The 18404-nt window shown below is 44.4% G+C and overlaps 1 protein-coding gene across 2 annotated transcripts in view; it reads right to left on the reverse strand.

Annotated features, from left to right (window-relative positions):
• The window catches only part of STX11 (syntaxin 11), a 341517-nt gene that overhangs the window by 168666 nt on the left and 154447 nt on the right, over positions 1-18404 (reverse strand). Inside the window, exon 1 of one of the 2 annotated variants that reach the window (XM_069606734.1) lies at positions 16491-16977. The exons of the other annotated variant lie outside the window; for it this stretch is intronic. The gene's annotated coding sequence lies outside the window, so the exon portion shown is untranslated. Of the gene's footprint in view, positions 1-16490; positions 16978-18404 lie in introns of those variants that run through there. 2 annotated transcript variants of the gene reach the window in all.

Raw genomic sequence — 18404 nt, forward strand, 5'->3', positions numbered from 1 at the left:
GTTGGTGCCAAGACAACCAGGCTCTTCTAGGAAACGAGCTGGACCTAAATAGCTCCCAGCTCCCACCAATTTTGAACCCTGTTCCATTGTGTAAACCCAAAACCACAAACACTAACAAAGGCAAGATCAAAAGTGGTGGAATCGCAAGTGTGTGTGAAGACTTACTTGTCATTCAGAATTTGAAGAGGATGGAGAACTGGATTGTGAGAAATGTATGAACTTTGACCGTTTGAAGAACACTACTTTAGAGGATCCTAAGTAGTTTGACCAAGAAAAGCTTGAGAGCAAGGCCATTGCTAAGGCCTATTTTGTTTGGTTACATTCATTTCTAAAGTGGTAGGGCCAGCTAACAATTAGGTTTTTTATTTTTTTTTAATTTAAGTTTTATTGACTTTGAAACACAAGGGTTAGATGCATATAAGTACACTCATGTTGCATTCACATAGGTACATCGATATGTTATTAAAATTAAATAAGGGTATTGTTACTAACAGCGATAAACCTCCTCCCCACGTCGAGTACAGCGAGTGCTGTTTGCTGGAGGAAGACTTTATTTTCAACTCCTGGAGAGAGACTTCGCGTGGATTGACAGCGCTGCAGTGAACTTTTTTCGCCTGGAGGACGTCTTGTCCGGTTGCACCTAACGTGCCTGACCAAGGTCCTTTCCGTTTGTGAGGCCGCCCATCACTAACTCCGCCCTCCTCATCATCTATAACTACCCTGCCTCTCGCGCACAGGCGCCGCGCACACGTCGAGTACAGCGAGTGCTGTTTGCTGGAGGAAGACTTTATTTTCAACTCCTGGAGAGAGACTTCGCGTGGATTGACAGCGCTGCAGTGAACTTTTTTCGCCTGGAGGACGTCTTGTCCGGTTGCACCCAACGTGCCTGACCAAGGTGACTGTGTTTTTGGGAGCTCACCGAACCCAGCCAGGGGAGGGGCAGTGATTGTATGAGTATTCCCGGGAGCCTTCGGTGTTTCAAAGGGAAAAAGGGTGGTCCTTTGAGTTACGTGTGTACTCCCAGGAGCTTCTAAGCGTCTCAAAGGGAAAAAGGGTGGTCCTTTGAGTTACGTCACAATCTATGCTCTGGTAATAGCAACGCTGGACATTGTTGGAGGCTGTTTGTACAAGAATCCTAGTGCTCATTGGCTCCTTTGTTTGTTTGTTTTATTTTTAAGGTCCTTTCCGTTTGTGAGGCCGCCCATCACTAACTCCGCCCTCCTCATCATCTATAACTACCCTGCCTCTCGCGCACAGGCGCCGCGCACACGTCGAGTACAGCGAGTGCTGTTTGCTGTTCGCGGTGCGTGGAGCGGTTGGGCGGAATTTCTCTCTATTTTTCTCTCTTTGTGAGGGCCCTCCATCTCTCAGGTTGAATAAAAACACCGGGGGGCTACCTGAATACTATTATCACCTCACGTAAGGCGAGGAATTAAAAAAAAAAAAAAAAAAAAAAAAAATGTCTTACCGCCTTACATCTAACATGCCCACCCAAAGTTCTGATGTATACCTCCTACCCAAAATCCGCTCACCGTTCTGTATGGTGGTAGAAACAGATCCCGGACTTCAACCTTTCTATTCGGCACATTCTGCTATTGACTCAGGGAAACTTCTTCCAGATAAGCCTATTTTTTCATTCGAACACGATGTGCATGACACTATAGTTTCAATTTCTTCTATGTCAACGTCGCACTTGGGGTCCTCTGGTATTAGATCACAGGTTTGCCCCAAGGATCCCATATGTTCCTTTAAAACGCCCAGCATATCCAACAATCGTTGCCCATTGTCAGACATCACTATGTTGGCCTCGACGCATAACGTATCGCGTCTTTCCTCGTCCCATATTGGCATATCACCAATTCCTTTTCCACCACTATTACAAGAACGCTCAAATCCTATGACGGACTCAACACAAATTGATTCTGTCATAGATGGGAGTATGTCGATTTACCCACCTGCCGATCTAATAGAAATTAGGTCTCAGAAATATGATCAGTCTTGTCCTCACTCTCCCCAATCATTGTTACCCTCTTTTGCCTTGCCGACCCCAAGGCCTCTGACAAAAGCGTCGACTGACACACGACTACATCATTCAATTATGACACAACCAGCTTTGTCTTCTATCAACATTACTCTCACAAGTTTGTGTAAGTTATTTGAATCTTTAGACACAAAGGTTTCTCATCAATCCAAACAGTTTGATGATCTAATGAGATGGCTGTCGGTTCACTATGCCTCAGTTGCTGTTAAAGACATCTCCTCGCCAAGTAAACAAAGTAGGTTTGATCCTTTTCAAAGGCGCGAGGATCTTATAATACCTTTGTCGCCAGCAGTGAAAGGTGCCCACATTGTAAATGTTCCTATGGGTGGCCTTTGTGCTCTCCCTTTAATCCCTGGCATTATCTGCTCATGTGAGGTATCTCACAATATAACATCAGCACCGCATAAGGGTTCGGCACAGATGCAAAGTCAGATTGCATCAGATAACTATATGCCCAGTTCATCTTCAACAAGCGCTGACATTAGAAAAAATGGTCAGGGCCTTAGTCACCTGGATGCCTTGAATGTACGGAATCCAAAAGCCATGCCAAAAAAAACCCTAGCTCTAAAAAAGACAAAAAATATGGTTGGTCTGAAGCAAACCAAAAAAACATTGAATTCCTTCTTTAAAGCTCTGGGTAAAACGACAGCTCACCAACACAGGGAAACTGTGCCATCAGGTCCCCTTCATGCTCTGCCAGTCATCTCTAAGAACGCTCCGGTTTTGGGGAAAGCCGGAGAAAGCTGGTCAATGAAACCCCAACAGATCGGGCAACCTCACGCCTTGTCATTCACCTCTATAAACGCGCCGGCAATGGGGAGTATCGTCTCAGATATCCATCAATTGAAAAAGACTATTCAGGACCAACCTTTGAGTTCTGATCAAAGTAGGTTGATGAGACAACAACAGAGGGAGACACCACTCACAGCAGACAAAATTCCGAAGTCATCACTTTTGATTCCGGTCAAGGTGCCTGATGAACATCTATTTATTCCTACGGAACATTTCATTCAACCATCTTTGAGCTTGGCCAAAGGTACTATATCTCCTTTATCTCAATTAATATCCTCCATAGACCGGAATATAGAGGCTGACAGACAGTTTGCGGCACTGAAAGCCCAAAATGAAGCACATCGCAGACTTATTATGTCAAAAGGTGTCCAAGATACAAGAGAGCCAGGCCAGATCACTAAAACCCCTTACAGAGACCCACTAAGTGCCGTTACTACTAATGGGTCGATGTTAACCATTGACTCGAACAACACTGACTTTGACCACCAGAAGAAGGCCAAAATGTCAGGTGCCTCAGTTGATCTGGTTTCTCCATCACAGCTGCTTACTTTAAAACAAGAAATAGATGTCTATTTGGCCAGCAGTTTAGCACAAGCACAAAATGCTTTGAGATCATCAACAGTAACTGCTGAAATCCATCATCAATCGCAGTCTTTCAAAAGTCAATATCAAGCCAGTGCATGTGTCCATGAAGATCATGGGCCCAATTATCCTGACATGCCCCACCTACAGTGGGCTCCTCAGAAAAATTCAACCCAGATAATATCACGTCATTTACATCCTCGACGTGCTTCCTTTTTTGACACTCATTCTCAAATGTAGAGAGGGAAATTTTCCCAGCTATGATCTAAATCGCAATAGCGTTCTCAACATTTTTAGAGATATTGAGGATTTAAAAAGGGTGGCATCGCATGACATTGACCAAATTGAATTTGTTTCTGACGTAACAACCTCAGTTGTGAGGTTATGGATACCATCTGGTCTAGTTCGTGATGCCATCTGGCAATGTAAAATGTCATTATTCAGTATGGGTTTTCTCCTTGCAGAAGACCCAGCTAAAGAGCTCTTGCCCATTCAACAGCTTAGGCACAAACCCAATATATATAATGGCGTTCAGTATCCTGTGGGCAAAGCACTGAACGATGACACCTATCACCTGTAACCATCAACGACAAAAGTCACAGAGGTTGCTTACTTATTAAGTTGGAATACAAGAGGTCATTCTCACTTGCCTGTTACCTTAGCACAATTTTCCATCAAGTATCATCTAATTGCTTTACAAGAAACTTGGCTGACCTCTTGTCCTGCCTGGGATGGCTATGAAACCGCCCTCCTCCCTGCCAAGCCTAGCAAAGGTCGTCCCTCATCGGGCTTATTAGTGGGGGTACATCGTGCCAGTGGCTTCTGCATTGCCCCGTGGGCCTCTGTTGATGTCCAGATTCAGCTGGTTCTTATTTGGGACCAATCTCAAGAATTAGCTCTCATAAATGTTTATCGCAATCCATCTATGATGGATGATGAGGTTTTTTTTGAAGGTATGAATAAAATGCTTAACCTTACATTAACTAGAAAAACTGTATCTCACCTCATTGTCGCGGGGGACCTTAATCTGGATTGTCGAGATTCTTCAATTCCCTCTTCCGCGGCCATAAAATGGACAAATTTGATGTCAGAAAGAAATCTATATAGATTGAATGGGTCCTTAAAGGGTGATACTCAATTTCACTTTACCTGGCATCGAGGGTCTAGTACGAGTACGCTGGATTACATATATACGAATTCCCTTTTGTTTCAAAAAGCGCAAGAGCTCACCATCAGTCCACACCCCAATAGTGACCACTGCCTATTAATCGTGAAATTTGCATGGTCATTTGAACATGAATCTCAACACCAGGTCCATCGTGACGTAGCATCTATTAACATGGCACGAAATCGTCTCAAATGGACCCCTCAGAAATTGCAGTCGTATATGTCAACACTAGAAAAAAATGATTGGCATACCAATGGGGTATTTTATGATGATCTGTTAAAGCCCTACAGACAAAACATCACGATCTTACGCAATAATCGCATTTATCATCCACATATTTTTGATCCTGTTATTAAGGAGTTAAGAACTGAATACAGGGCCATTAAGAAACAGATTATTACTCATAATGGTCCTTTCTGTTACCAATTATTAAAGACTGCTAAAAGCCGTTATAAAAATTGGCTTAAACAGAGGAAATCCTTACAGTTTCACCATGACAGTGTTGCTTGGCTTGGTGCAACAAGGAATAAAAACTCGGCACAGATGTGGCAGATGTTGAATAATCCTAAAGTTAACTCTCAGGGTGATGCGCAGATCAACAGCGTCACCGAAAAAGAATGGATCTCATATTTTTCGATATTGTACGCTGATTCGACCTATGACAAACTGCAGTATACATCTGCGTCCCGATCACCTTGGAAATTATGTATGTCAGAAGAGTTAATTTTAGCGTCTCTTAAACAAATTAGCTCATCGAAAGCACAAGGACCTGATGGGCTATCTAATTATATGTTTAAGGCTTTCCCTTATGCATGGGCATGTATTTTATTTGTGATTTTCAATGAGATCCTGAACAATCGCAAAATTCCAGCTTCTTGGAAGACCTCGATTATCATCCCCATTTTCAAGAAGGGCGATCGCACTATTGCTGCCAATTATCGTCCGATTGCTCTTCTTGATGCTCCGGGGAAGGTATTCGCGAAATTAGTTCTGAGTGAATTTAATGCGTGGACTTGCCGTGCTCAGCTGCGTGATCCAAATCAAACGGGCTTCGTAGCAGGCATGGGCACATCCATAAACTTATTTACTCTTAATGCCATCAAACTACACTGTATTCACCAAAAGCAAACTGTATATTTTGCGTTTATCGATCTTAATTCAGCTTTTGATTCTGTTAGTCGGGTGCTTTTGTTGACTAAACTATATAGAGATCATTGTCCCGAGACACTGTTGGATATCATATATCAATTCCATTCTAATACTTCAATTTCAATTCGTCTAACCTTAGACGGCATGTTATCCAAAAAAATACCTACATCACGGGGCCTAAAACAAGGTTGCTTATTGGCATCTGCAATTTTCAATTATTTCATACAGGATCTAAGATTTGATTTGTTGAAGGTTGTGTCAGATTCGCCTAAATTGAATGGTTACACAATTCAGTCTCTTCTCTATGCAGATGATTTGGTTTTGATTTCTCAGACTCAAGTAGGGCTCCAACGACTCTTGGATGCTTTCCATTCTTATACTGTGCATAATGAACTCAAAGTGAATTTCACCAAAACTCAAATTGTGGCTGTTTGTCCAAAAAAACGTTGTCCTTCCTTTTATACTTGGCACATGAACCATGTTCGGATTAGTAGAGTGCCTTCGTACACTTATTTGGGAATCGTATTTGAGAATGGTCAATCCCCTGTAGGCCATTTTGCACGTTTGGCATGTAAATTAACTGCTTTTATATCACAAGCAACTATTTTAATGCACAAATATGGCAAATTTTCAGTCCTTCCAGCATGGCAGTTCTGGACTGTAAAAACAGTCCCGGCCCTATTGTACGGCTTGGAAACTTTTCAAGACATTTCACCCATGCTTTTAGCTAAATGGGAAGCGCGATATTGGCGTTACATCTTGCATCTTCCCAACTGCATTCCGGTGAGCTGGATAAGATATGAACTTGGCCTAATTTCATTACAGGCTATTCTCAATTGGCACAAATGTGCCTTCCTTAGAAAATGTATCATGTCAACCACTTCACGAATTTTGTTGCAATATTTATCAGCCTATATTTTCTCAACTAAACATGTTTTTATTGAAACATGGCTAATGTCTGTTTATGCGGTACTAATTAAAGCTGAAGTCTCTATCGACTTATTAATCCACAACCCAGACAAAGCCAAAAGGAAAATATATGCCACAGACTGGATCGCAACTCGACAGAGATGTCTTACGTATCAGGATGATGACGCAAACAGATTTCCGCATAAGAAAATGCGAAGTCTGCCATCATACCTAGTACGGTGTCCCTCTCCGAATTACCGTTATCATATTTTAAAATTACGTTTTAATTTATGGGGCACCAGAGAATTGCTGTATAAAAGGAATCTGCTACATGGAGGTGGAAATGTTTGTCGTTTTTGCACATCTCAGAATACTCCTGAAACCATAAGACATCTTATAACAGAATGCATGGTTCTGCGTCCCTTGCGCGAAACTCATTTTGCACGACACTGCAATTACCTCCAACTTGCTACACACGAATTGTCGTGGTTTCTTGTCTTGGGTTCAGGATATCAGCCACTACAAATTGCAACTATTAACTTTCTTTTGAGTTTAAAGTTGGAACCAATAGCATCCGTAAGTCAGCTTGAATCAGATAAAGCATAAGCCATGAACTTGTCATACAAACAATGAAATGCATTTGTAAATTAGTTTGTTTGAGTTTAAAATTGGTACTGATAGTGCCTGCAAGTCAGTTTAAATCAGTAAAAATCATAAGCTATGAATTTGCCATACAAATAATGAAATGTGTTTGTAAATCAGTTCCTTTTAAGACATTTTAAGACTTTTTTGTTTCTGCAAATGTGTAATTGTGGTACATTTTAAGACCTTTTTGTTTCTGTAAATGTGTAGTTGTGGTACTGCTGGTTTTGTATTATCTGTTTTTTTTTTTAAAATATATTTGTATTATGTATATTTGAAAGGTTGATTAATTTCAACTATAACAAATAAAAAAAAAAAAAAAAAACCTCCTCCCCATTGTGGGTAAAATGTTCTTGTTCCCTCCCCCGCTCCCTCCCCAAGACGGTCTGGCAGGTTAATCCATTTTGTCGGTGACGGTTAATCTGTGATTGATGCGAGATGGGATGTCGTTCTCGGATGGCTCGCATGTGTTCGTTCGGTGCGACAGGCCTGGTTGTCTCTATGATGTAGGATGGTGGTCGGGTGTCGCATTCCTATTTGATTATGATGGTTCTGGATCTTCCGGTGTTGTTTGTCTTCGGCTTGGGATGTGCACATTGGCAAAATCACACCAGGTTTCTTCGTGGCGGGCTGCCTTTTCATGGAGGGCTGCTGTGATTTTTTCCATCGTGTATATGTTCATTGCAATGGCAGTCCATTCTTTTTTGGTTGGAAGGCGAGGAGATTTCCATTTGATAACTAGACCGGCCCATGCGGCGAGTAGGAGTGGGGAAGCCAGTCCCTTTATTTTTTTATTAGTTCATCCTCCTCTTCTTCCAGGCCAAATAAAATCAAGAGGGGGGATGGTTCCCGCTCAATGCCGTCTATTTCTTTGATCCATCCGAGCACTTTGCTCCAGTTTATACAGACTTTGGGACAATCCCACCACATGTGCCAATAGTTGGCCTCTGCACCACATCGTCTCCAGCATTTGAGGGGCTGCTGGTCTGGTATATTTTCGATAATCTGTGGGGATCGTACTGCCATCTATGAAGTAGTTTTATGGCATGTAGTTTGTATTGTGCAACGATGGATATTCGGGACAGAGTTTTGCAGATTATGTCCCATGCCTGTTGATTGAATTCTCTATTGAAGTCCTTTTCCCCATTTCTCCTTGAGGCGATGGTTCGGATTTTGGTCTTTGGTGATCAGGGTACTGTACATGCGTGCGATCAGGCCTTTGTTCGTAGAGGTTGTGTCGAGAATTCTCTCGAAGGGAGTGAGTTCTCTCTGTATCTTGGTCTTCCACTCCTGTCTGGTTAGAACTCCCTTCAGTCGGAGGTAAAGGAAAATCGGAATAGGATGCAGTTGGAGGGCGTCTTCGAGGTCTGTGATTTAAATCTATTTGTCATCTCTTCATAGTTGTCCAAGCCTTTCGAGTCCTGCATCAAACCAGGTTTGATATCTGGGATGTTCCGGGATTTCCTCTCTGACCCCGGGGGCCCATAGGTGGCTCAAGGGGGGCTGGCCATGTGGTAACACCCACGATCCCGTTCCCTTCTTTCCATATATTCCATATGGTTCCCAGTATAGGGTGGTTTCGCAATTTTCGTGAGTTGTGGTCTGGGGACCCATAACCATTCAGATGGCGTTGCATGGGTCAGGTTTATCGTTGTCCAGCTGGACCCACTGTAGGTCTTTCCTGTCTCTGAGGTGGGGGATAAGGACTCTCAACTGCATTGCCTGGTAATAGCGTTCGATGTCGGGGAGGCCTACCGCACCTTGATCCTTTGGTAGTATGAGAGTTTCATAGGGTATTCTAGGCTTCTTTCCTGCCCATAAGAATACAGTTATTGCCCTTTTTACCTGTTTGAAAAATTCTTCTGGGATCGTGACAGGAAGTTCTTGGAAAGGGTATAGGAAGCGTGATAGACTAACCATCTTAATGGCATTCAGACGTCCAATCCATGAGATCGTGAGGGGTTGCCATTTTGCGAGGTCTGCTTTAAAGGCGGCGAGGAGTTGGGGGAAGTTGGCCTCATATATTTCAGCAATGTCTCTCGTCAAATTGACACCTAAGTATCGGAGTGTGGGACCCCCTACGATGAGGACGAGTTGTTCGAGTTCAGCTCTTTGGCTGGTGGTGGGTTCCTGTAACGGGAAGAGGATTGATTTAGCTTTATTGATTTTGAAGCAACAATAAGGTTTTGGACTGAGGACTATTTTGTTTGGGCCATTTGACAAGGACCCTTTGTTTAGTTTATTAGGTGGGAAATACCCTCAAGCAATAGAGTTAGGAAGGCATTTTTCTTATTATTTAAATAAATATCCTTCAACATGCTGAGTTCTTATCGAACTCCTCCTTTGGAGGTGCCGGCAACTGAATTGCAACTGTGGGTCCTGAAGATGTGCCATGGCACAGTACCACCTGAAGTAGCATACCAGCTGGAGAAAATGTTTTCACAAGGCTACAAACAAATAATTGTGACCAACTCCGATGTGTCCAAAGCGAAAAGGTTTGTCCGTAGTTATTGGGTGGTTTGTTGAGGAAAGGACATGGTGACAATAACCACCACACCCTAAAAGACAACACCTCGTGCCACAGAACTCCAGCACCAAAACACAGCATTCACAATGGAACACACGCCACCTAAAGAGACGCTTCAGCTCTAAACTTCTCTAACCACAACACTAACACAACACTAACCACAGGCAGACCAACAGCTTTCTGAACCCTATAAAACACCACTCAGAGATACAACCACAGAAACAACATACAATAGCAACTTGGAGCGTAAATTAATCAATGCTCCAGACAACTCATCTGAAACTTCCACTCCCTAGAAAGTCTCATCTTTTCAGACTTGCACAGATCAACATTGCAACAAAGAAACTTTGACCTGCCCCACCCAGATTCTACGAGAATACTCGACCAACTGCTCTTGCAGATCATGAAGCTCTAAGAACCTGGAAAACAGCAGAAGGTGTGTGATGCAAGACTAAATAACATAAGAAGCCCACCATTGGATGGGGGTGGCGGGCCGCCATTAAACTGTTGCCCTTTAGCAGGGTGCTGCTAGAAACAAAGAAGTGTGAAGACTGCGCTGCCCAGTACGGCAGATAATGCCTGGCCGGGACACTTTGTCCCAGCCAAGGGGCCCTGCTGACAAGATGGCCACAGGGGAAAAGGTTTGCAAAACTCTTGAGGTCCCTTTTTTTGCTTTGTGGAGCCCTGTGGAGGAGGCAAGCAAATAAGTTAAAAACAGCACTACTCGAGGGTACCCTGCACCTACGCACCCCTTTTCTGAAATGTACTGTTAAGTTAAACACGATGGAGGGGATGCTTAAGGCTTTAAATGCATTTACATTGAAAAGCACTTGCAGCTAAGCACAGAAAAGAAACAGATATTACAATGGCCTTGACTGTTACTGAAGGCTGCAGTCCTTCATACAAACAAATAGGATCTGTGGAAAGCCATTCTCGATGAAACCATTTTCGATGAAACCAAGAGGAACAAACTGCAGGACAACACTGTGCCACACTCTTTGACAAAATTACAGGTTTTTTTTTCCTGAATATAAGTCAAATAAATAAATAAAAATAGGATGTTTTCTTCACTGTACTGTAAGCAAAAATTGGGTTCCCATGACCCGCACCGGAGTTCCTGTGCCCGGCCGCTAAACTACATGACGCAGTAAAAAAAAGCGAGGTTTTGAAAACCCACAATATGATACATGCAACAAATAATTAAAACAGTGCCATGATATCATGAGCAGATAAAGAACACAGACATAAATCTGCATGGACACAATCACTTTGCAGTGCCAACAATATTGTTTCCCCTAATATTAATGGGCGGGATCATACCGGTGCTCATGGAAACCATTCATTTATTGGAGTTACCAAGTCAATGCCAGATGAAACACTGAAAACCTATATTCTATGCAGATTGCCTGAAAAGGATTGCAGATTTCTGGATATCTGTTTCCCAAAAAATTATATTGTACGCTGCTCTCCCCTGGTAGGCAAATGGTAACAAGTAGGAGAGGCCAAGAATGAAAATGTGCATACCCCAAATTGTCAATGGGTAAATTGCTAGGTTTGTAAAGTCACACTTGCAAAGCGGGGGTAATGTAACAAGGCTAGGGGAGTGCTATTGCTTGATCTGTGTACTTTAGCTCTATTACGAGAGGTGGCAAATAGCCGGTAACTGCTGTGGCATGCGCTTTTTGAATGTTTGAGAAGGGGGTTATGGTCAGCGTGAGCTGCAGCACCCAGAGAGAAGCTAGGCATGCACACAGCTGAAAGGGAACATAGCACACCCGCTCCCTGCCTCCTTCTCACTATCAACCCCCACAAGATAATCACACTCTACCCCATTTTTCCACATCCTTAATCAAGGATTTACCAATGCAAGAACAATGTCTTCTCTAAGCGCTCAATGCAGAAAAGCTTTTGTGTGACTGAAAAGCCTGAAGTGCCATTATACCAGAGGCGTTGCTTGCGGGGGCTGAGTGGGCATTAACCACGTAGCCCCTGACAGAAGCACAGGGGCTACAACCAAAAGGCTAGCTAGCCCCGAGTCTCAACAGTTTCGACATTAACGTGGCCTCAGATCTTTTCCGGACCTAGCAACACCCCTGCATTATTTTAAGGTCAATAGAGCGCTCAATTTCACCAGGAGCCCCATATCGCAGGATGGGATGTTCATTTCTCCATCAACTGCATTCTGGGAGTTGTAGTCTTCAACAAAATAGACTAAAGTAAAAGCAAAGCCCAGGGTGTACAGTCACATGGAGTGATCTAATCATCTTACACAATAAGCAATGTAATGTGCAGGGACAGTGATGCAAAGTCCATTTCATTGTATATTAAAAGGTATCTTTTAATCTCTAGCCACTATGCTAATGTACTTTTTTCGTTGCTTCCTATATGTTTCTTATATTCAAGCCTGTTTTCTCAGCCTTTCTTACCCCCCCTTCCTCTTTGAACTTTTATCTATTGCCCTTTTATCATCGTCCCTTAGACCGCTGATATCAGCTTGTCTGTCCCCCTTTTCCCTTCCTGTTTTCTCCCCCCCCCCTTCCCAGCACCATCTTAAACAGTCATTGGCATTTTTGATAGTCACTTGTTTTGTTCCTCTCCCTATCCCTTCTCCGCTCCCTCCCCCTGCACTCATCCTACCCATCCTCTTGTCACTCTTGCACTGCAACAATTGTCGTCAGGCATAGTAATGTGAGTTCTGTTATAATGCTGGGGCATGTGAACTTTTTTCCTACAGCTGCTGGTCTGGGTTTTGCATCTGTACTACAGCCTTTACATCTTCCATGCGGCTCCTAGTGGTAAAACGTGCCCCGCACCTTGTGCCCTGTACCTTTGCTAGAACAAGCACCCTTGTAAATGACTGCTAATGTTGCCCTTAAAATGCCAGTTGTTCTCATTCCAGCAAGGATGAAGTGAGTGGGAGGTACTTGAAAGGAATGCCCATATTTATTTTGATTGCAGTCCGGGTCCGCAGATCTAGGTTGAAATTGAGAGGCGGCAGGGAATGATCGACCAGAAATCCCTCAGTTCTGCTGACGCCCCAAACGTCTCTGAATCTCAAACTTCCTTAAAATGGCCCTGCCTCCAATCACTATTGTGCATCATCAAAAAGTTGGAGGCGACCCAATACCTGGCAGTTAGCACATTCAAACATACCAGGGCAGACAAGAAAGGATGTGGATTCCCCCTTGAATCCAGCCATCCTTTTCAAATCCTCTCCAGAAACGATTTTGGCTGGAATGGCCACAGGCTACCTGCGCTCAGGGAAGCCAACAACATATCAGTTTCCCATCACACAAAGGCGGTCAGGTTTCTTCAGAGTGTCTAATGCAAGAGTGCCGATATGGTCCCCCAACTAAATATACATTAGCAAGCGCTTCAGCCGTTTGCCACAGTGTCTCGCTGCCGCTATCTTTCAGGACCACACCTCAACGGGACCGCGTATTTGCCAAGGAGCCCACAGGGTATCCTCTGGGCAACAAATGCTGAGACTCAAGGTCTATCCTGGCAGATACTACATAGAACAACACATTTTAGAGAGGCCTCACTATAGAGGAATAATCAGCGAGCCCGTTCAGGATTAGCAAAAAGATCAGGAGGCTCACACTGAAGCCCAAGAGCACCCCACAATTTGATTTAGTTAGTCCCACAAAAATATCCTTGGTAGATGCAAGTGTATTCTACATCAATAAGACAGGTATGTGTGTCATTTGCTTCCTCAATACAGTATCATCCCAATTCCTCCATCAGAAAACCCACAAATGGCAATTGTACCTCAGCATTGTGTGTTTTAAAATACCCTCCGCTGCCAGCCTCACTGTGCCACTCAAGACATTGAACCCACTTCGGACTTCTTACCAGCATTCCACCTCTGCAAAAAGGGCGACATATAGGTTCTTTGCCCCAGATAGATTAGCCTGCAAGCATTACTTCAGAATGTCAAGATTGTATTATTGTTTTCTTTACCGTACTTAAAAATAACACCTGTGCAGCGGGGAAATACGGCAAGTGTACGGTTGATACCAGTCTCGAGTTTTATGTTCGAATGTTCTCCAAGATTTTGCCTGGGGCATATGTTAACATGTTGCATATAGCACTCGCACATCACCCTAAACTCACTTCAGAGCACTGCATCGTTTTCTAATCAACTGTCATATTTATTTATGACATTTTAAGCATTCCAATTTGGTGGAAACATGCTCCTGTCGTAGGAGCAGCCATCCGCCTGCATCTGAAGCCAACAGCTTCCCTTCTCTGTTGGCCATAAGACTATGTAGGCCAGCGCCCCTTCATCTACTCCCGTGTCACATGCTCCATGGGCGCGCCATTCAAGCAATAAGGCAAAGGTCAACAGATGACCCTCAGTCGACGAGGCATCTCTTTTCCCATATTCCAGAGCATTCCATTAAAAAGCAAGTAAGCCCAAATTGCTTAATTGAAGTTAACCAGAACTGCCATTGCCATAAGTAAGGTTAGCAGATGACTCCATCTAACCGGGCGACCGTATTCCAGTCCTATGCCTTTCTTTTACGTCACTTTTCTTTTCTATTGTTGTGTTACAGCGTTGTCAGAGTACAGGTACAGTGCAAGCCGGTCACAAAATAAAAGTTAGCATTACAATACACAAAATTCATCAACACCCAAGTCCATTGATGCCTAAAAAAATAAATAAATACATTTAAAAAAAGAACAAAGACAGGAAAAAAGTTTATTTAAGCTTATCCAAAATGTCTCTCAAAAAGTAGTAAAGTGCTAAAACAAGGGAGATATTGTCCCCCTACATAAGGTGAGATGAGCCGAGCCGAGCCCAGAAAAGGTCTGCCACAAGTTCCAACCCCAAATGCCCCTCAAATTAAAATGTTCAAAGTTCTGACAGGCAAGGGCAAAAGAGTACGAGATGTGTGATTCCAAGGAGGCAGCACGGCACGTCAAAGAACCTGTTAAGTCACTGTTCCATCTGCTGGTGCAATTCAATGTCGGAAGCATGTTTAAATTGAACCTTAAGTATAAATCCTAGCCACAGGTGATAGAAATAGAAAGAGGTGTTTAGAGAGGTCACCCCCCCCCCCCCTCGGGAAGTTTGCATATTCACCGTAGGAAGAGTAGGTACAGATCTTGTCAATAGTTTGACACCAATCAAACATGAACAATGTATGTTTGGTCTTATGTTGCCAATTCCTCCGTTGTCGAATTAATAGCGGAGAGGGTGCTCATAATAGGTTTTTGAAAGGAAGCCCAAGAAGGGACCGATTGCTTCTGGCACATAGACCGCAGATCTCCATACAATGATTGTGGCACAGGGTCTATTTTAGCGTAGGAGCTCAATTGTCTGCCCAGATGTTTAGTCCTCAGTGAGGTCAGACTCAAAAATAAGGCACAAATTGGATTAGGAGTACCCAGAGGTAAGTTTAAAGTCTTTTCAAACCATACACTGTATGGAGTCCAGAGCAGGTCCCATGTCCAGCAACAAAAGTTCTAGACGGTACAAGAGTACAGGTTCCACCTTCACCCAATAGAATTCAATATCCAGAGTGCAAATGATGGAGAAATGAAAGCCCAGGAATGGGAGCCTCGATGACACGGAGCCAGCAGGTTAACTTACCCAGAAGAAATTACATGGTTGAGCATTAGGAACTATTTCCCTTGGGGAGTGCTGTAGCCGCCTTCTGTGGCATCAGGGAATTCATAATCCACTGCCATGACATCGTAGCAGGCAGATGTGGTATTTTCTCTGGCAGGTGTATTTTTTCATTTAATCATTGCTGTTGCTTGAGGGGAGTAGGAACCTTGCTTTTTCTCACAATGTATGTAGTTCACTCATGCCGCCCCCTCTCAGGCGTCTGCAATGCTGGTCAATGAGAACAGTTCAGGGCACGGAAAAGGAGCGTGGGGTTCACACACAAATTGAAATAAGGATGGGTAGCTTGCAACTATGTGTGTATTCTACCTCGGGTTCAGTCCCCGGCTTCGCTCTTGTGGTCTACCAGATGTCACACAGAAGCCCTCGGTGGAGCCACCAACTTGGAGAAAAATATTTATATATATTTTAAAACCAAAGCTTGGCGCTGGAAAAGGGGCGCTCACGATGGCATAGAGTCCACACTCACCCTAAACATGGCACTTCTTGGCTAGTTTACCACTAATTTAGAAAACCCTTGTAGAATGTCTGTGACTCATTTTATTGGATTTTAAATTACTGTTCCAGCAGGGCCTCCCATTGGGCAGGCGTGCTTACCGAGTTTGGGGCATAGACCGCAACAGGATCCCTAAATAAGTCACAACACCAACTCATTTCCCTGTCTTGACTTGTTCTTTTTCTTTCAGTGCTCCATGTTTTAAAGACCTAATCATAGAAGTTGCACTTTACCCATAAGATTTTAAAATTGGGATTTTGCATGTTAAAACATTTTTTACACCAGATCTATCGACGAATTTAGTTAAGTCGGTAAAGCGGTAATGTTTTTACTTGCAGTAGAAGATTTAAAAGCCTCCTCTCCCAAATCGCCAAAAGTACCCTCAGCATTAGCAAGAGGAGCCCGTCCTTCCGGGAACGCAAGCTACCCTCCTAAAGTGCGTCTATGCTGCCCTCGAAGGTATTGATCTCGCTCAAGCAACAGACTTTTGGGTGAATTCAAACAATCCCGAGCGCGGAAAAATAACATGAGTCAAAAAAGCATACCTACCGGTGTTTTAGAGCCCAAACAGCGCGCGCTCAGGCCCCGCCGCCACCGCACAGCTGCGCCGATTAGAGCCTGCTCGAAGCAGCGCCGACGGCTTTCCCTCCACCCAGCGTGTTGCCTTCAGGGAAGGGCTACTTTCTTCGCTCTGCTGCGCAAGACCCGGCAATCATCGCCGAGGAGGAGCGAGCCGCTTCTGTTTCCAGAACACCGACCTGCACACCGCCCCCCACTCGTCTCGTCTCGTCTCATGCCGGGCGTCGCAGCCGCCCTTGCGAAACTTGCAACTTCCCTTCCCTTTTCGGAGCAAGTTGCAGCAGCGCGGCGTGTGGGTGGGAGAGGAGGCACGGGCTGAATGTTGACAGATTACCAGCAGGGGGGAGGCTAGAGCCCGGCAGCATGGGCGGTGGGCGGAGTTGCCCCCCCTAGGAGCTGTTTCAGGTCTATTGTCGGTTGGTCTTGAGTTGCTACAACATGGAGCTCCGATGTACTAATGCTGTCTTTTTTTTCTCTGTTGAAATGTATTTAGTTGTACGCCTCTTCGACGGCGCTACTTTTAAAATAGGGTTTTGATTCTGGCGGTGGCACTGTTCTGTCATATTTGGATGGTATACCAAATATGACAGAACAGCACCGCTTCGACTGTGGGGTGTAATAATCCTGACATTTTCTGAAGGAAGAGGAAGTCCCCGCTGCGGCCGCCCATCACATAACTATAATGTAAAGATAACGTTATTGGCTAGAGTGACGTGTCTGCTAATAGACGTCAATTGTTGCGTGAGACAAAATATTTCTGAATCGAACCGTAAGGATGTTCCCGATATGCGTTACCGTCCAGATGCTATACACAGCAAGGAAAACCCTAATAAAATTATCTTTTCCGTCACACGTACAAGCTTAATTTGCTCTCCCCTAATAGCAGGGGCGCCGACTATTCATTGGTTGTGCAAGCCTTAATTTAAGGCACAACCTTTGACCCAGCTTACTGACCGCTTTCACATTTCCCCATGCTGGAAAAAGTCATCAAGTCAATGGGGGTCATTACGAGGTTGGAGGTAAGGGATAAACGATGCCGGTAAAGCATTACCGGCATCGCTTACCGCTCCAGGCCATTACGACCCACCAACCCGCTAATAGCGGCACTGTAACTAACGGTGCCTCAAATAGCGGCATGGGTGCGGGCACGTGACCCTTCATGCCGGAAATACCGCCATGGCGTAAACAGGAGGCCATCACAAGTCAGGCGGGCATGCAAATAACGGCCTACTGAAGCCCGAAAAGTACCTTAGCGGCATGGAGTAAATACCGGCATCAAACAAGATCATCACACATTGTTGTGCCCGATTTCCCGGATCAACCCATGATTCAATGGTCTTGCGAAACTCCACGATACCACGCTACATGGAGTGACATGCAGGGCAGAGATCCTGGCTTCTCAGTGAGTTGCATGTCAGGCTCATGGAAATGCGATGTGGGTAGGTGATTTGGGGGAGAGATGCATACATGCATACTTCACCTGGCTGAGATGGGGGGGTGAGATGCATACTTCACCTGGCTGAGATGGGGGAGGGAGAGATGCATACTTCACCTGGCTGAGATGGGGGCAGGGGGAGAGATGCATACTTCACCTGGCTGATATGGGGGGAGAGATGCATACTTCACCTGGCTGAGATGGGGGGAGATGCATACTTCACCTGGCTGAGATGGGGGGGAGAGATGCCTACTTCACCTGGCTGAGAGTACCTGAGAGGATGTACCATGCTCATACCCCAAAGCAGGCCAGACTTGACCCGACACCTGACCACAAAATACAAGACGTAAGCTGCACTACCACGAAAATGATGCAGTGCAACAACCATTAAATAGCCATCAACATGTACACTGCACATAATCAGACCGTAGACCCCACAGCACAATGCA

This window comes from Ambystoma mexicanum, chromosome 4p (genome assembly GCF_040938575.1).
Source record: "Ambystoma mexicanum isolate Mex_15411 chromosome 4p, UKY_AmexF1_1, whole genome shotgun sequence".
Classification (NCBI taxonomy): Eukaryota; Metazoa; Chordata; class Amphibia; order Caudata; family Ambystomatidae; genus Ambystoma; species Ambystoma mexicanum.